This window comes from Giraffa tippelskirchi, chromosome 10 (assembly GCF_054371585.1).
Source record: "Giraffa tippelskirchi isolate mGirTip1 chromosome 10, T2T-mGirTip1v1.2.pri, whole genome shotgun sequence".
NCBI classification, from domain to species: domain Eukaryota; kingdom Metazoa; phylum Chordata; class Mammalia; order Artiodactyla; family Giraffidae; genus Giraffa; species Giraffa tippelskirchi.
In genome coordinates, this window is record NC_137284.1 from 41,743,899 (window position 1) to 41,764,377 (window position 20,479).

General features: G+C 41.1%; 1 pseudogene; it reads right to left on the reverse strand.

The window, feature by feature from the left end:
- Positions 1-8,522: 8,522 nt before the first annotated feature.
- LOC145522436 (tripartite motif-containing protein 64B-like) lies at positions 8,523-18,710 on the reverse strand (annotated as a pseudogene).
- Between the last annotated feature and the right edge of the window lie 1,769 nt (positions 18,711-20,479).

Consider the following 20,479-nt stretch of genomic DNA (forward strand, 5'->3'; position numbering starts at 1 on the left):
ACACAGTTGAAACAGAATAAGAGTTCAATAAAAGTCGATTTTAAATGTCTAATTGTCTTGGACATAAGAGCTTCTTCCTAGAATCTACCTAGATAAGAAAAGCAGGCTTAGACTCGTAGACAGTTCTGGCTGGAAAACGTCAGACCCAAGCCCTATGAGCAAAACCGCAGTAGAAGCTACATCTAACCCCAGACAACAAACTTGCTACCATTAAGAAATTATAGAGGACTGTTTGTTTGCCTTTTGTTTGGTTTGGTTGCACACTATTGCTTTTGCTCTGGCTGTAACTGCACACACAATAGTGGATGGTGGTTATGCCTTAAGACTCTGTTCCTTTTAGTCATTCCCTGCATATCATCTCGTACCCTATCACTCTATTGTGCAATGTGTATGCACATTTGAAACAATGATGCTAGCTTGTGAATTTAAGGATTATGGCATAATTTTATACTACAGGATAGACTAAAAGAAACCACAGACAACATGTGAAAGAAATGTGATACAGACTATGAAGTTTGGCCACTGCCTCTTGAGATTTTCTCTATTTGACTGTTTGCATTCTATTCCTCAAAACATTTTCCTATTTAATGAAAGATGGGCCATCATGCTCCACTCAAGGAAAGACACTTTATTTTTAAAAATTTTTGAAGTATGGTTGATTTACAATATTGTGTTTAGTTTCAGTTGTACAGCAAAGTGAATCAGTTTATATATAAATATATACATATATATGAATCAGTTTATATAGTCAGTATATATATGAATCAGTTTATATATACATATATATATGTATGTGTGTGTATATATATACATATATATATGTGTGTGTATATATATATATATATATACACATATATATATATATATATATATAAACTGATATCTCCACTCTTTTCTTCATACTGTTTATGAGGTTCTTGAGGCAAGAACACTGAAGTGGTTTGCCTTTCCCTTCTCCAGTGGACCACGTTTTGTCAGAACTCTCCACCATGACTCGTCCATGTCTGGTGGCCCTGCAAGGTATGACTCATAGCTTCCTTGAGTTACACAAGGCTGTGATCCATGTAATCAATGCAAGAAGGTAAAGTGTTTCTGAGGAGGCTTTACAAACAGCTGAGAAAAGAAGAGAATGGAAAGGGAAAGATATATGCATCTGAATGCAGAGTTCCAGAGAATGGCAAGGAGAAATAAGAAAACCTTCTTAAATGAACAATGCAAAGAGATAGAGGGAAAAAATAGAATGGAAAAGACTAGAGATCTCTACAAGAAAATTGGGGATACCAAGGGAACATTTCATGCAAAGATGGACCCAATAAAGGACAGAAATGTTTGTCATATATTTTACATTTATATAGATTAAAAGTTTCATAATATTATGAAGTTTTTAATAATTGTCATATTGTTATGTTATTATCATAGCATTTTTATTTTTAAAATATTATCCATTATTTTAATGAGTTTCAAATAACGAAATAAAGCCTTATATATTTACCCAAATAATTATAATTTCTGGTGTCCTCCATTTTGTGTGTATTTTCCTTGTAATGTGCTTATACATCTAGAAGACATGCTTTCTTGCAGTTTTGGTATGATATAAGAAGAAAAACCTAGTCTCTATTTCTCCATCTTAAGAAGTAGAAGTCTCCCCTTGTGTAACTTTTGTAAATAGTAGTAAAAACTTTATAATGAAAAGTGAATGGACTTTCTATTAATTTTCTTTTGCTAGAGTTTTAGTATTTTAAAAGTTGACTGCTTCTGGATTGCCAGTGAAAATATCTTACCTTGCTTATTTGGGACATGAACACTTAAGAAAATATTAAATTAAGATGCACCAGTGGGAGACTGGAAACTATTGTGATTGTTAACAATGACTTCTGTCTGGGTGATATTATTACAAACAAATGTGCAGTTATGTATTTTGAAAAACATGTGGAAAAATAAGTTTATTTTTCTTTACTGTCATGTACAATCCCATTTTCTCTTTGAAAAAAATTAATATTGAACAATTAATTGTAAATGCGACAGAGTTTTGAGGTCATTAAAACACTTCTTACTTCTTTTGCATTTTTTAAATAAAGCTAATTTTTTAGAACAGTTTAAGTTTACAGCAAAACTGAGTGAAGTAAGGGGATTCTGATATACCGTCTCCCTCACACGTGCATAGCGTCCCCCAAAAGCAAAATCCTGCAGCGAAGTAGAACCTTTGCGGCCTTTGCAGACTGGCTTCCCTCACTTCCTTATATACAATGAGGCTTCGTTCCTGTTCTCCTGTGGTTTGATAGCTCCTTTCTTTTGAGCACTGAATAACATTCCAGGGTCTGGACATGCCATGGTTTACTCATCCCTTCACCCAGTGAGGAACGTCTTGGTTGCTCCCATGTTTTCACAGTTATGAACAAAGTTGCTACAGACGTCTGTGTACAGGTTTTGGGTAAGCAGACATTTTCTACGCCCTTGTGCAAATAACAAAGAGTGAGATTGCTGGACAAACACACGTTTAGATTTTTTTTTTTTTTTTTTGCTGTTTCTTGGACTATAAGAAGCTTTTTAGTTCATCATACCCCTGCTTGTTGATTTTTGCTATTTTTTGCTTATTATTTTGGTGTAATATAAAAAAAAAAATGTTGTCAAGACCAATATCTCAGAGCTTTTTCCCTGATGTTTAGATTTGAAAGAACTGCCAAACTTTATTCCTAAGTGTTTGTGCCTTTTTGCATTGCCAATAGCAATAAATGAGTTTCTGTTACTCCCCGTCCTTGTTGGCATTTGACATGTTTTCTACTCCTTTATATTTTGCATGGCAGTCAGCACTTGTTGGTACATGTTTATTTGAAGAAATAAATTTAAACAAACAGCATGATATTCAGAGTTGAAAGTAAACAAATAAAACGGAAATCCCAGCTGTATTTATCTCAGAGGGAAAAGGCCATTGCTAGGAGCGCACTAGGGCTTCGCAGGAGGCTCAGTAGTAAAGACTCTGCCTGCCAACGCGAGACAGACGACACGCCGGTAGGACGCGGGGTAGATGCTTGACCAGGGACGATCCGCTGGAGGAGGAAACGGCAGTCCCCTCCGGAATTTTTGCGTGGAAGACTCCACAGACAGAGGAGCCTGGCGGGTCGCAGTCGTCCTCGGGGTTCCGAGGAGGAGGAGAACCTGAGCGCACCCAGGCGCTCCCAGGCTTCCCTGTCGACGGCCGGTGGCGCTTGGCCTGGGGGTTCCGGCAGTCCCGGGGATCCTCCTCTCAGGTCACCCTGGACCCAGAAGTCCCCCGCGGCCTCGCTCCGCACACGGGGCCCTCGGCTTCTTTGCTCGCGGAGCCCGAGGTGAGGTCGCAGCCACAAAAAAGTCCGCGAATCTCCTCTGGGGCTTAGTGGACGGCCGCCCCGTTTCCAGCACAGGGCCCGCAGATCCCGATGTTCTGACGTGCGAACCGCCTCCCTCCAGCGACAGCATCCCCGGGGACGCAGGCCTCCTCGGCGCCACCAGGCTCTCGTGGACAGAAGGAGCCGGGTCCCGTGAGGAAGCCGCCGTCTCCCACCCAGGGATCGGTCTGCTCTCCGTCGCCCTCCCGCGTCCTCCCCGGGCTCCGAAGCCCCCGCCCCGCGCTCCGCCTCGGCGCTCCTCCCGGAGGCGGGCGCGCTCGGCGGGGCGCGGAGAGGAGCCCCTCGCCGCCCCGCGACAGCTCGGAGCTCGGATCCGCGGCCGCAGACATCTCCTGGAGACGCGCCTCTCTCTGGGAAGGAGGAGGTTCCTTCCGGAAAGGATGCGAGAACCAGGCACAGACTCTAAGCTCACAAGAGCTCTGTCCCCAGCAGTGACACGGAACCAGAGGCGGGGCTTTGGCCGGGGGTCTCCAGACCTGCAGGGTCAGAGGGTCCACAGGGCCGCCCCCGCTCTTGCTCTTGCCCCTGGGGCAGCGGAATTCTGCGCTGTAGGGCTTCAGTCTAGGGCCCTGAGGCCTTTGTATACTATCTTTGATCTAATATTTTTCTGTAGCACCACTTACATTTTTTTCTAGATAACGTTTGTATTTTTTATTCCTGTTGTTTTTGTTCAAAGCCGAATCCCTTGATGTTTTAGAAGATAACACAAGAAATACAGTGAAAACTTTGTTTCTGAACTAAACAGATAAAAATAAATACAAATGATGAATCTAATCAATTTACAAAAAGCCTACAGTATCACAAATTCATGAAAGAGGAAACTGGAATGGCTGATTCATGTCAATGTATGGCAAAAACTATTACAATATTGTAAAGTAATTAGCCCCCAACTAAAATAAATAAATTTATAAAAAAAAAAATAAGACAAATGAATTTACTCATCTTTATATATTCTAAAGATATAAAAGATCTATATATATATATAAAGATATATACATAATGAAAAAATAAAACTAATGTGGAAATGCTCTCAAATTTTATATAACTCAAATTCATTTAACCCAATTACTGACTGTGTCATTTTTAAGTCCTTTTGGACAAAACCTCTACTTGCCTTTACCCTTCCATGCACTCCCTCATCAAGTCATGTATAGCAAAGGGCTCTGGAGTTACTGGTCTCACTCTACAGGGAGAAGTAATCAGGCCACAACTTCAACCAAACAACTGTTTTCCCACCAATAGAATTCCTGAAACAGTCAGCTGATTTAAATTCCCTTAGATTGTATATTATACATGATACCCAGATTAAATATTTTCAAACTGTGTGCAAACACTAAAGAGGACAGGAACTAGTAGTTTCAGTCTCCAGAGTAAGTGTTGCCAGATGTCTCCTGCTATTGATCCAGAAAGGAAAAATACAAAGAGGGATTTATTTTCTGCCCCCGCACTAAGGTGGTTGTCACTTTTCTGGGAACTGGCAGTGAGAGGTTCAAGGAGACAGGACAGAGAAATTGGGAACACTGGGTCACAGCCGGGGAAGGGAAGGGCTAGGACACACACCTGGAGTCTGTAACACTGTCCTGGCCCGTTAACTTCCTGTGACTGACTGTTCTGCCTCTCCTGCCTCATTCTCATTATTACTTTCACTTTTTCATCTTGGCTCCTTTATCAGTCACCCTTCGTATACTGTGACCCTACGTATGCTTTGCATGGCTCTCTCAATGATAATGCTTTCTATTCCTGATTACACTTACTGTTCAAGCTTCAAGAATGAAATATTATAAAGTCAAGAACTGTAATTTTTAGGCTTGTATCTTATGCAACAAGGCATGCTTAGAAAATCTGTTCAATCTTCAAGGATAGAATGACATACTCTAAAGTCAAGAATTGTAACTTTTAGGTTTTATAGCCTCTGCAACAAGACATGGCTTAGAAAACAGTAGATGCTGAATGAATTAGAAAATACGTGCTTTAAGTTCATAAGAAGAGCCCCACTTGACTGGATATCTCACTGCCTATCTTGGGTTATAAGACTTATTAGCACTTCATGGCAAAAATGACTTATGAGAAAATCCCCTGATTTTAGGTAAGAAGAACTGTAACTTAGACCTAGTTTTGCAAATTAAAGCCAAGTAGGGAAGCAAATGACACAAACTGATAAGAAATTTTCCAAACAAATTCAACATTTTAGTCATCTATTAATAAAAGAATATAAAATTGAAAATTTCTGGAAATTTTAAGAAATGAAAAGCATTTATGTACAGTGCAGCCTAAAAGAATATATTAAAGAGCGTACCAGTGTGTGAAACTTCATACACAGCACTCCATGGGAAACAAATGTATTGGTCATTTTTGAATACCAAATGCCTTGTACACTACTTAACTGCTTGTTATTTAAAAAAAATATTCAAAATCATCTTTAACAAATATTTGTTTAATAAAGTAAAACATAAAAGTATTTTGAAGAGTGTGCAATAACTAGCTATCTGCCTATCTACCTAATATGTATCTATCTAATTTGAAGACCTTTATGTTTTAAAATAAAAATATTTGCATATAGCAACAGTGAAAACTATGGGCTTGGGTGACAATGATGGGTCCATGTGGGTTCATAAGTTGTAAATATACATATATATATATATATATATATATATATATATATATATGTATGTATATCTGCTGCATAAGAGAGACAACATACAGAAAGTGTGAGAACATGAGCATGAGGGAATGCCTGAGCCCAAGTTCAGGCAGATCCACGGTCTCCATCTACAGCACATCCTTCAGGACACTAACTCTAGAGCCGAGGACCCAGGTCCACTTTGTACTGTTTCTGCACCTCCTCAGCCTGTCTCTTATAACGCTATTTCTACTCTTCAGGATGCCTTGGCAGCATCTGCCAATCTCCAGTCTCCGGCAGGGAGATTCTTGCAACTAGACTTGACCACGAATCCTCATGAAACATCTGACCTCTGTCCTTGGAGGGTTTTTAGGCTCTCCATGGAATTGAATCCCCTGTGGAAAAATCGTTTTCTGGGGGAGATTCAACTCTTGTATATTGTCCTAAAACTTCTTGTGGGCTTTCATTTGGATTCCTTTGGGGACATCTGGTTTCTTGGAAAACTGGACATATAATCTCTTGGAATATTTCTTTGGGAACATACATTGTCTTGGAATATTGAACACTCGAATCGTGTTCCCTGAAGTGAACCATTTTCTCTTCGGACACCTATTTCTCCTTGAAACCTTGAATGTATTTCAGCATTATGTTCTCTGAGAACTACTTGTTTTTCTCAGGCAGGACCACTGTCAGCCCCTGGTACTCAGTTTGGGGTGTTTGGGGAAGTATTAGGGCCATAAATTCTTTAAAAAATGGGTAATCTGTCAGGAGCTTCTTGGGTAAATAAGAATATTGTGTGTGTGTGTGCGTGCGCACGAGCGTGTGCACGTGTATTTTGTTTTTGTGAGGCTTTTTAAAATATTCCTTAATTTCCAGGAATAATTCTTAAAGTGCACAGTTTCCTCATGTTATAAAAGCTTCTAACCATTCCATTATACACATTTCTCCAGAAGTATCTTGCAAGTAACTTTTCCCCAGTCTATCAGGGACAGAGGTATTTTGAATGTGTGGCCATCATTGAGCAGGGGACTATTCTCCATGTCTTCCAGTCATTTCACAAGATCTTCCCTGGACACTGGAAACTCCATTTCTAGAATTTGGGGCCACTTACAAGGTGCCAGTTATGCAGTCACCACTCCAAGAGCTTGAACATCTTCACACTAAAGACATGGAAAGTTAATTCTTTCTTGGAGTTCTGTAGTGTGTGGGAGGAAATGATTCTGCAGAGCAAGGGAAGGAAAATTCCTTTCCTTGTATTTCCTAAATGAGAAAATCACACCACACTTGTTATATATCAATTCTATAATCTAAGTTGACGCTTAAAAATAAAAAGAAAATTGTTGCAAATCCTGATTCGAAATTTATGTTTGGTTTTCAGATGCAACATCTGTACTCTTCAAAATTCTCTTATCTCTTGAGCCTGTTCTCCACCCAGTTTTACAGGGCTTATCCCAAATGGAACTTAGCAAACAAAAATGACTTATTCAGTCAAGAGAGTTAGAATCAGAGATGTAATCCAGGAAAGTGAAGTAAAAAGGTGAAAATGAAAAGGGAAGTGGCTGAAAGGAAAGGCCTTGGATTCCATACCACACAGAATGGGCTTCTGTGAACTGAAGGACAGAGGGTCACAGAGAGGATCCAGAGATAAAATGAGATAAACAGAGTATAGGGTTTTGAGATAAGTCAAAAAGAGACTGATTGACTTATGGAAATCTCAAAATCAACATTATAAAACAGACTTATGAAGTAGATATTTGTAACCTCAACATAATGGGATTTCCTTAAGCTGTGAATCTGCAGCTCAGTTTCCTCTCTACTCTTGACTTTATCCCTAGTACTTTACGTCTATTATGTTAGCTATCTTTTGGAAAATTTTGTCAATGGAGGAATAATATTTGTCTATATGAATTCTTTAATTCATGTGTTTTTTCACTGATTCACCTAACACTTCTATGTGTTCTGAGTACTGCACGGAGAGTGGGAATGTAACAATAATATGAAATAAGATAAGAACTGTCTGAACTCCTTTTCCCTCAAGTAGTAAAAATACCTACTAACTTGAGAAAACCTTGCTGAAGAGTGTGATGAGATGGCATATGCTGAGTGTGTGTAAATGTTAATGGACATTGGTTCCTTTTGGAGGTCACTGATATGTCCCGCAACGAGATAGTCCTGGTTTCACAATTTTGTATATTTCTAAAAGCCATTGATTTCGTAGTTTAAAGATAGTGACCTTTATGGTCCATAAACTTTAGTTTAATATAATCCTTATTTTAAAAAGAAAAGCAATTCACTATATTCAATGAAATTCTCCATAATAAATGTTTATTAAAAATTTAATTAACAGATTTCTACATGCAACACATTTATGCCATTTTGTAAACATACAGTCACTATGTTACATTAAATAAGAATGTGCTTGGACACAGTCAGGTATCCTGTGGCCTCACATGAAGTGAAGGGCAGCAATATCCCCAGAGAAGAAGCTCCAATAAACGGTCTGAGAAATGGACAATTCATGGAGATTTAAGGCACAGGAAAGGTATCAGAGGGGAGGAGAAGGGCGATGGAGGGAAACTACATATGAGGGAACTTCTGAAAACATCATAGAAGCTCACAGTTCCATTGTCATAATCCAGAAACACTCCAATCCTACCCGGAGGCCTTTTCATAAACTGAACTCAGGGTGGGGAGGTGATGGACAGAATATACTGACTGTTCACACAGAAAAAATGCTTCTTCAGCACCAATACTGATACTGGTATCACTTGTGAGGATGCTCTTAGAGACCCCCAGAACCCAGCTGGAGGACTGTGCCACATCCAGCTCCCAGTAATGCCTCCCGGAGGTGAAGGCCCGAGCTCCCCAGGACACAGCACACGGCCCACCCCGGGGCTGTCTGGACGCGCCGGGGTGGTCATCCTCAAACAGCACACTTGCATCATCGAGGATCACGTGGTGAACTGTTGTTGTCTGAGTCGGAATATTATTCACTGCAGAAAGAGTAAAAATTGTGTTAGCCAGTTGAATTTCCATGTCTCTGAGAGGCAGAGGCTCTCTACACAATAAGATTTTTAATTTTCCTCCTCCAAGGAAATCAAAACAAAGACAGCAAAAGGAGTTAGAGTGATTCTTCTCTGAAGAATAAAAGTTATTACTATCTCTGTGGCACACAGAAGTACATCAAATCAAAGAGAAAATTTTAAAAGACATATATCATGAACTGGGTGAAGTCTGACTTAACGTCAGTGTCTTCAAAGTTTATTTTAGGACTCACCTAAAAGCATTCATTTTTCTTATATTAAATAACTTTTCTTGTGTCCTTTTTACTTAATACTATGGAAACTGCAGATGGCACTTTGTTCTCACGTGGATATTTATGGGGGTATAATCTCTGCTGCTGCTAAGTCGCTTCAGTCGTGTCCGACTCTGTGCGACCCCATAGACGGCAGCCCACCAGGCTCCGCCGTCCCTGGGATTCTCCAGGCAAGAATACTGGAGTGGGTTGCCATTTCCTTCTTCAGTGCATGAAAGGGAAAAGTGAAAGTGAAGTCGCTCAGTCATGTCCGACTCCTAGCGACCTCATGGGTCTACAGCCTACCAGGCTCCTCCACCCATGGGATTTTCCAGGCAAGAGTACTGGAGTGGGGTGCCATTGCCTTCTCCGGTATAATCTCTACCTATTACATTTTCAAAGGTCAAAAGAATTGATAGAAATCCATCTATGAATAATTTGGAAGCTTCAAAAAGGATGTTCTGGCCAATGATGTTCATGCATCCCTTGCCTTACAGTTGTTGTGAGATTGAGAGCATTACAATTCTTTTGCCAAAGCCCATTTCAGTTTTTCTGTTATTTATTCCAAATTTTACAAATAATAAATATTCTTTGTACAATGTGTAATAAGTGTAGTTATAATGAAGTGAAAGTGAAAGTGTTAGTCTCTCAGTCCTGTTTGACTCTTTGCGACCCCGTGGACTGTATGTAGCCCGCCATGCTCCTCTGTCCATGGAATTCTCCAGGCAAGAATACTGGAGTGGATTGCCATTCCTTTCTCGAGGGATCTTCCCGACCCAGGGCTCGAACCTGGGTTCCTGCATTGCAGGCAGACTCTTTATCATCTGAGCCACCAGGGAAGCCCATACAGTAAGTTAAAAGCAGCAATGATGGATTTAAGCTCAAGAGTGAAATAAACTGAGTAAACAACATATTGCTGGTCACTCACGAAACTAAATATTCCGTCTCTTTATGATCACAGTAACAACCTGGTCGCTCTCCTTTTCACATCCTGTGTCAGATATATTTAAATATGTGTGTGTATATATACATATATATATATATACATATATTTTGTCTTGCATTTTCAGGAAATTACAGGTGGCAAACATCAGACTTGGTGTTTATAATCTGACTATAGAGGCAACAAAAGAGTCCAAAATGCAGTACTCGGATGCAGTCTCAGAAACGACAGAATGATCTGTTCATTTCCAAGGCAAAACATTCAATATCACAGTAATCCAAGTCTATGCCTCAACCAGTAATGCTGAAGAAACTGAAGCTGAACAGTTCTATGAAGACCTATAAGACCTTCTAGAACAAACACCCAAAAAAGATGTCCTTTCATTATAGGGGACTAGAATGCAAAAGTAGGAAGTCAAGGCATACCTGGAGTAATGGGCAAACTTGCCCTTGGAGTACAGAATGAAGCAGGGCAAAGGCTAATAGAGTTTTGCCAAGAGAACGCACTGGTCATAGCAAACACACTCTTCCAACAACACATGAGAAGACCCTACACATGGATCACCAGATGGTCAATACTGAAATCAGATTGATTATATTCTTTGCAACCAATGATGGAGAAGCTTTATACAGTCAGCAAAAACAAGACCAGGAGCTGACTGTGGCTCAGACCATGATCTCCTTATTGTCAAATTCAGGTTAAATTGAAGAAATTAGGGAAGATCACTAGACCATTCAGGTATGACCTAAATCAAATTCCTTATGATTATACAGTGGGAGTGACAAATAGATTCAGGGGATTAGATCTGATAGAGAGAATGCCTGAAGAACTATGGACAGAGGTTCATTACATTGTACATGAGGCAGTGAAAAAGACCATTCCCAAGAAAAAGAAACCCGAAAAGGCATATTGTTGTCTAAGGAGGCCTTATAATTAACGGTGAAAAGAAGAGTAGCTACAGGCAAAGGAGAAAAGGAAATATATACCCATCTGAATGTAGAGTTCCAAAGAATAGCAAAGAGAGACAAGAAAGCCTTCTTCAGTGACCAATGCAAAGAAATAGAGGAAAAAAATATAATAGGAAAGACTAGAGATCTCTTCAAGAAAATTAGAGATACCAAGGGAACATTTCATACAAAGATGGGCACAATAAAGGACAGAAATGATAGAGACCGAACAGAAGTAGAAGATGTTAAGAAGAGGTGGCAAGAATACACAGAAGAACTATACAAAAAAGATCTTCATGACCCAGGTAACCACAATGGTGTGATCACTAACCTAGAGACAGACATTCTGGAATTTGAAGTCAAGTGGGCCTTAGGAAGCATCACTATGAACAAACAAAGTTAGTAGAGGTTATGGACTTCCAGTTGAGCTATTTAAATCCTAAAGATGATGCAGTGAAAGTGCTGCACTCAATATGTCAGCAAATTTGGAAAAATCAGCAGTGGTAACAGGACTGGAAAAGGTCAGTTTTCATTCCAATCCCAAAGAAAGACAATGCCAAAGAATGCTCAAACTACTGCACAACTGCACTCATCTCACACACTAGCAAATTAAGGCTCACAATTTTTCATGCCAGCCTTCAACAGTACATGAATCCTGAACCTCCAGATGTTCAAGCTGCATTTAGAAAAGGCAGAGGAAGCAGAGATCAAATTGTCAATATCTGCTGGATCACTGAAAAAACAAGAGAGTTCCAGAAAAACCTCTACTTCTGCTTCATTGATTACACCAAAGCCTTTGACTGTGTGGATCACAACAAACTGTGGAAAATTCTTCAAGAGATGAGGATACCAGACCACCTGACCTGTCTCCTGAGAAATCTGCATGCAGGTCAAGAAGCAACAGTTAGAACTGGACATGGAACAACAGACTGCTTCCAAATCGGGAAAGGCATAAGACAAGGCTGTATATTATCACCCTGCTTGTCTAACTTAAATTCAGAGTACATCATGAGAAATGCTGGACTGGATGAAGCACAAGCTGGAATTAAGACTGCTGGGAGAAATAGAAATAACCTCAGATATGCAGATGACATCACACTTATGGCAGAAAGCAGAGAAGAACTAAAGAGCCTCTTGATGAAAGTGAAGGAAGAAAAAAATAAATAAATAAAAATAAAATTAAAAAAAAAAAAAGAAAGTGAAGGAAGAGAGTGAAAAAGTTGGCTTAAAACTCAACATTCAGAAAACTAAGATCATGGCATCTGGTCCCATCACTTCATGGCAAATAGATGGGGAAACAGTGAAAACAGTGGCTGATTTTATTTTGAGGGGCTCCAAAATCACTGCAGATGGTGATTGCAGCCATGAAATTAGAAGATACTTGCTCCTTGGAAGAAAAGTTATGACCAACCTAGACAGCATTTCAAAAAGCAGAGACATTACCTTCCTAACAAAGATACATCTAGTCAACGCTATGGTTTTTCCAGTCGTTATGTATGGATGTGACAGTTGGACTATAAAGAAAGCTGAGCACGAAAGAATTGATGCTTTTGAACTGTGGTGTTGGAGAAGACTCTTGAGAGTCCCTTGGACTGAAAGGAGATCCAACCAGTCCATCCTAGAGGAAATCAGTCCTGAATATTCATCGGAAGGACTGATGCTAAGGCTGAAACTCCAATAGTTTGGCACCTGATGCGATGAACTGACTCATTTGAAAAGACCCTGATGCTGTGAAAGACTGAAGGCGGGAGGAGAAGGGGACGACAGAGGATGAGATGGCTGGGTGGCACCACCGACTCAATGGACATAAATTTGAGTAAACTCCTGGAGTAGGTGATGAACATGGAAGCCTGCAGTGCTGCAGTCCATGGCATTGCAAAGAGTCAGACAAGACTGATCAACTGAACTGAGCGATACAGGTAGAAAAGATGTTAACAACTTCAGGAATTTATGCACCACCTTCATATCCAAAAAAGAAAAAAGAAATATAACAAAAATGAAAGAAGAGTTGTTCCCAAGAAGGTCTAATGAAATGAAGTCCGGATCACAAAAAGGCTGACTGTTACCTCTGAAGTTGTTCAGCATGTGTAGGAATCCAGAGACAGGCCAGGAAGTAAGCTCTGGGTTCATGAGCTGAGGCTTCTGTATCTGTGCCAACTCTGTCCTGTGACAAAGGACATCAGTTCCATGTCAAGACCAAGTGCCAATCACATGAGCACTGCAAATCAGCAGACTTCACTCCAGGATCCGATATGTTCTCAGGATTCTCCTACTTTTGATGATTTGCATATACAATATTCTCTATTGATTTCAGAATATAAAAATGTTGCCACATATTTTCCTAGATATAAATTTTATCATATTTCATTTTCTCCATTTTTCTCAGACAATATTCCAGGTTTGCACTCACTAAACTTCATTCCCTTCCTCAATTCCATCAATTCAAAGATCCTGGGCATTTTACAGACAGCAAGAAATTCAGGCTAAACCTTTGAGACTTCACTCACAAAGTAGTCATCAAGGATGCATTCCGTGTCTAAACGGAAGTGCTCACTGACCAGACACGTTTACTCTTGTCAGTCCAGCAAAGTGACCCAGGCCCGGCCTGGCTGCCCTGATGATGAATGTCTCACTTCCAAGCGGGCAGCAGAAAGCTGCTCCCTGTGAGGTCCTGTCTGCAGGGAGCTTGCTGTGATGGAACAGGCTGAGTCACTGCTACTCAGTATTGACAAAATCACAGTCTCTCTTCTCATGGTGGGGAGTGTGCCTCTTTTATGCCTGTTTCAACTTCCAGTTCACTAGGGTAGGTGCTTCCTCTGTGATGTCTTAGAAAAATCCCTTCACTAATTTTCATGGTAGTGAGCCTGGAGAGAATGGATCGAGTGGGTGGAACAAAGCCCAGAATGCCAGCAGATTCTCAGGTATATTTGATTTCAGTCAAATTAAAAGGAAACTACTGAGAACAAGGGTTAGAAGCCCTTGAAATTCCTCTGAAATAAAATAGAAAATAGCCAAAAGACAGTATTGGTAATCCATATGCTAGGGTTCTGTACCTGTGGATTCACACATGGATTCAATCTGTACATTCTGGGCTATTTATTTGTTTATTTATTCATTTATTTTATAATAGAAGATGCAAAGCTACTCTTCTAACTATATTTCATATACAGTGTGCACCAGTCAGTCCCAAATTCCCAGTGTAAACTTCCTTCCCCTTTGCCTTTTTCTGAGTGGAAAACATTCACAAAAAATTCCAGAAACTTCCAACAATATAAAAATTGAAAATGCCACATACCAGGGAATGACTTATGTAGCATTTACTTTACACTGTGTATGTTAGTTGTAAAGTTGTCTAGAGATGACAAAGTGTACAGGAGCATGTGTATTAGTTATTTGTGAATACTATGGCATTATGTCTAAAGGATTCTGTATCCTGTGATTTAGATAAGGAGGAGGACATGAAATCAATCCCCAAGGTCCCAAGGAAGAACTGTGGGCCTCTTCATTAAAAAGAGAAAAATGTCTGAGAAATCAAAATTGTTAGTGTATACTCACATTTCCAGCACATTTTCCAAGCCCTGCAAAGGAAAAAAATAAAAGATCATGTTAATCACTAGAGTCTGTCCTTTTCCATCTCCTTTCCTATTCCTGTTTCATAATAAGATACTGTTTTCTAAATCTCTTCTAAGTAACACTCAGAAGCAATCTTCATAACAGAGCCTAAACCAATCATGATGGGATTCCTCAGGTCTCATTAAAGAAGGAAAGGGGGCAGGAAGTGTCTGTGTCATGATGCAGCAACATCTAGCTTTCCAGTGTCACTAACTGCCCACTGCTGTCTTCAAGAAGTGATCTCACCATTTATGGTAACGATTAAAGTAAACCAAACAAGTGTATAAAAAGAATTACAGATTGCATTAAAATTAATACCAGTTCTAAATATCTTGCCTATGTGACCAGAAGAACCTCAGTGGCTTCAGAAATTGTCAATAACAGAGAGTGGCAAGGTTTTAGGGGGATGTATACTGAGATTTCTCATGAGGTACTCTGCATATAAGTTAAATAAGAAGCGTGGCAATATACAGCCTTGACGTATTCCTTTTCCTATTTGGAACCAGTCTGTTGTTCCATGTCGAGTTCTAACTGTTGCTTCCTGACCTGCATACAGGTTTCTCAAGAGGCAGGTCAGGTGGTCTGTATTCCCATCTCTTTCAGAATTTTCCACAGTTTATTGTGATCCACACAGTCAAAGGCTTTGGCATAGTCAATAAAGCAGAAATAGATGTTTTTCTGGAACTCTCTTGCTTTTTTGATGATCCAGCAAATGGCAAGGCTGTATATTGTTGCCCTACTTATTTAACTTATATGCAGAGTACATCATGAGAAATGCAGGGCTGGATGAAGCACATGCTGGAATCAAGATTCCCGGGAGAAATATCAATAATCTCAGATATGCAGATGACACAGCCCTTATGGCAGATAGTGAAGAAGAACTAAAGAGCCTCTTGATGAAAGTGAAAGAGGAGAGTGAAAAAGTTGGCTTAAAGCTCAACATTCAGAAAACTAAGATCATTGCATCTGGTCCCATCACTTCATGGCAGATAGATGTGGAAACAGTGGAAACAATGGCTGACTTTATTTTTGGGGGGCTCCAAAATCACTGTAGATGGTGATTGCAGCCATGAAATTAAAAGACACTTGCTCTTTGGAAGGAAAGTTATGACCAACCTAGACAGCATATTAAAAAGCAGGGACATTAGTTTGTCAACAAAAGTCCGTCTAGTCAAGGCTATGGTCATTCCAGTAGTCATGTATGGATGTGAGGGTTGGACTATAAAGAAAGATGAGAGCTGAAGAATTGATGCTTTTGAACTGTGGTGTTGGAGAAGACTCTTGAGAGTCCCTTGGACTGCAAGGAGATCCAACCAGTCCATCCTAAAGGAGATCAGTCCTGAGTGTTCATTGGAAGGACTGATGTTGAAGCAGAAACTCCAATATTTTGGCCACCTGATGGGAAGAGCTGACCTGTTTGAAAAGACCTTAATGTTGGGAAAGATTGAAGGCAGGAGGAGAAGGGGACAACAGAGGATGAGATAGTTGGATGGCGTCACTGACTCAATGGACATGAGTTTGGGTAAACTCTGGGAGTTGGTGATGGACAGGGAGGCCTGGCATGCTGAGATTCATGGGGTCGCAAAGAGTCGGACACGACTGAGCGACTGAACTGACCTGAATACTGAGATTTACTCTAAGAAAATTAACATTTCCCTGATCACCGAATCTCGCTGACTGTGTTATCATCTGTCTGGATAGGTAACATTTCAGTGTCACAGCAGCTTGTCTAGAAGAGTGTTTCTCTCTGAGGACGGACCTGCCTTTCTCACCTGGAGCAGCACTGTGTCCGGCATGTGGCACATCTCAGTCAGCTCTCTGTACATTTCTTTCAGACTTTCTCCCTGTTGAGTCATTCTGAACACACTCTCCTTGAGTTGTTCACAAATCTCTTTGGCTTCTTTCTCCAGGGCTTCCAGATGCAGTTGCTCTTCCTCCCGGAGAAACAGAAGCATCCTCTGATATTCAAGCTTGATCATCACCTTCCTTAAGGCCACATAGTCCTGCAGAGATACGGGATACAAAGCATTACTTATGTTCACATTCAAAAGAAAACTTCAAATATTATTTCCTTTGTGTCATCAAGGAAGTTCCTGAAAAACTACCACATGCATCAAAGAGTCTTGAATATTTTCTGATCCTTATTGCCCATGCTTTCTCTGAATTCCTAATCTCTTTCCCTGTTTAAATCAAGTCATCTGAGGGATCCCAGGCTGTCTCCCAAGGAGGATTCTTCAGGGTTCTTATTCCATCAATTATTTCCTCTCTGACCTGAGTCTTGTATTTCTCTTGTTCCTTTCTCTGATTTTTCTAAATATTCTTTTATGAGGTAAACCACATTTTGTATAACTTTGCTTTTTTCCTGCATGCTGAGTCTCTTCAGTCATGTCCAACTCTTTGTGACCTTTTGGACTGAAGCTCAACAGGCTCCTCTATCCATGGGATTCTCCAGGCAGGAATACTGGGGTGGGCTGCCATTTCCTCCTCCAGGGAATCTTCCCAAATCACGATGTAAGCCATGTCTGTTGTGGCTCCTGCATTGCTGGCAGATTCTTTATGCCTGAGCCATCATTTTCCCTCTAGGTACAACTCTCTTCCTCTCTCCTCCATTACAGTCACACTTAGTGCAATGTGTCTTATACTCCATGTCTGAAAGGGTTTATTCCAATCTTCAAAATGTGGCCTTGGAATACATTCCATGGCTTGGTCTTCCAATATACTAACATTCTTTGAACTAGCATATATTAGCCTGTTCTAATTTCAATTACTGATCAGTCATTTGAAACCACTCTTCCAGGGAAGAGACGTTTAACAGGAACTTACACTGACCTAAAAAAATCTAAGCTAAAATTATATCAATATTTATACAAATAAATAGGAACATTTTTATTCTTACCTCAGAGGACTGAGTTGTGTTAGCTTCCTGATTCAGACTGATTTGTATTTCTTCTCTCATTTTCCATAAGGAGCTCATTCTCTTCAGGAGTTTCTCCTGAGAAATACCCATGGGATTTAGTGACACAGAAGATGACACCATAAATTTAATCCACTTATTCATGAGCAAAGGCATTTATTAGTTACACAGAAACCTTGAGTTAGGATGCTGTGGTCAGATTTTTCGACATTAATTTAATGTGATGCCAACATTTGAATAGCAAGGAATAGAACTGTATACTAGAGAACTGGGGGAACTTTACAGATAATGGAATCCATTTCCCAAGATACTGAGACTCGGACTGCAACAGCCCGAGTAGGAAAGCCTCAAGCTCCCATCAGAAGCCTGTGGCCCTGGTGTCACCCACCCCGCGATGCTGCATTGCCACACGTGTGGACAATTGGGCAACAACACTGAGAGGACACATCATATGTGAGGATCCACATTCAGAAATCCCACCTCCACTATCTCCACCCCATCACCGTCATAGCATCCTCGTCTTCCTCTCTGACTTAGGAGCCTCTAGATTCCAAACTGCTCTAGAAGCATCACCTACCCGGGACTCCTCAGCAGCCCTGTGTATCGGACTGTGGCTGTGAGCTGCGTGCTCGGGGCGTTCAGAGCAGGGCCCACACAGCAGGCTCTGCTCAGCCTCACAGAAGAGGCCTTTGGCTTCCTGGTGTGTCACACAGATCTGCTCCTCAGAGCTGTGGTCGTGGCCGGCTCTGGCCTGTCTGGCAAGAGAAGCCAGCTTCTTGAGGGCAATACTGGTTTTGAAATCAGGCCTCTCTGCTATTCCTCCACACTCAGGGCAGCTCCTTGGAGTCTGGCCTTCTTCCCAGCAAAGGCTCAGACAGGGACGGCAGAAGCTGTGCCCACAGTCTATGGTGACGGGGTCCAGGAAGCAGTTCATGCAGATGGAGCAGGTGAGTTCCTTCTGGAAGGCTCCCAGTGTGTCTGAATCCATGTTTCTGAAAACTAAAGAAAGAAATAAGAGAGGGTAAGAGAAAAAGTCTTTCTTCTGCCCTCATCAGGAAAAATGAATCCTTTGGACAAAGTCCTGTCTTGAACTCTAATTTCCCTATTTGCTTACCTCCTTAGAACAAACCCAGTAATGGTGACTATATACACCTTGAGTTTGAATTATTATACAAAAGATGAAATACAATAAAATAGTCCTTAGCACCTTTTTTGTTTAAAATAAACCAGGATTTCAATCACACTAAAATTATTAATACATGGAGAAGCATAAAGATTAGTGTGAGTGTGCTCAGTCCTGTCTGACTTGTTGCTATGCCATGGACTGTAGCCCGCCGGGCTTGTCTGCCCTTGGGATTTCCCAGACAAGAATCCTGGAAAGGGTTGCCATTTCGTTCTCCAAGGGATCTTCCCAACTTAGTGGCTGAACCCGTGTTTCCTGCATCTTCTGCATTGGCGGGTGGATTCTTTACCACGGAACTGCCTGGGAAGCCCCTTAAAGATAAAATGGAGGGTAAGTGTTGGGATGACTTCGGAGTTACTTTATTAGCTGATTCTGACAGAAGCGCACACAGAACCTCAGTCTGTCTCTCCCTCGATCTCCATGACTCCCTGAATGGAACCCACACTAGCACAGCCTCTGTTTCTCTCCTCATGGCCTCAGTTCCTTCTGTCATCAAAGTGACTGAGTGCTTTTCAAAAGACAAAGAAATTTGCTTACAAAGAATTTAAACTTCATATACTCAATGTTGGCTTTAATCTGATGTCCTAAAACCTAAAGCGTTCAGAGCTTGCTTCCAACTTAAATAACAAAACTGCCCCTTTCAAGACAAAAGAAGAAAAGAAAAATGTCACTTCTTGTTCAGGAAAGCAAGTAGTCACAGCTCCCAGGCTCCAGTCAGGCAGTTGTGGAGCCTGAGTTTTGTTGCTCCACAGCCTGTGGGACCTTGCCAGACCAGGGATCCAACCTGTATTCCTTGGACTAACTAGTGTATTCCTTGGACTAACTAGTGTTTTCTTAATCACTGGACCATCAGGGAATTTCTCAGACCTTTTCTTTCAAATTGCTCGTGTCTGAGGTGGTGTCCCTTCTTTAATGCCCTCTTCACTTACCTATTTTCTTAGTCATCTGACATAGCTTTCCCTTCCTAAGGAAGAACCCATGCCCACCCTCACTGGATCCAAACTGCCCCATCCAGAGATTTCTAGTGTGTTGTCTCTGCTCCTACTCCTTGATTTCTGAGGTGAAGTGATACCACAGCTCAGGATAGAGCTCAAAGGACCCAGTGTGCTTGACATGCCAGTGTTGTGTTCATTGTTTCCCAGGCAGCGGTCCACCCTCACCTGAGCATCTGATCCAGGCAGGTTCAGACAAGGAGGGAGAGTCCAGATAGAGAGACTGGAGACAGTGCTGCTTAGAAACTGAGGGGGAGATCGGACAACTTCCTGCTGCTGCTCCTAAAGGGCAGACCGTGAATTCTGGAGAGACGGGGTCTCTGCATGTTGCTCGTCTGACCCAGGAGAGGAGCAAACGTGGCCAGGATGGATAGATGTCAGGTCCAGGTCACTTGCACTTCCTGGATACAGTCCAGTGGCACCATATTCAGGACCTTCGTGATACTGTCCAGGGTCACTGGAGAGATCGTCAGCTTCTTACAGCACAGGGGTGCGCAGGCTTTTCTCTAGTCAAAGCAGTGGTTTTTCTAGTAGTCATGTATGGATGTGAGAGTTGGATCATAAAGAAGGCTGAGCACTGAAGAACC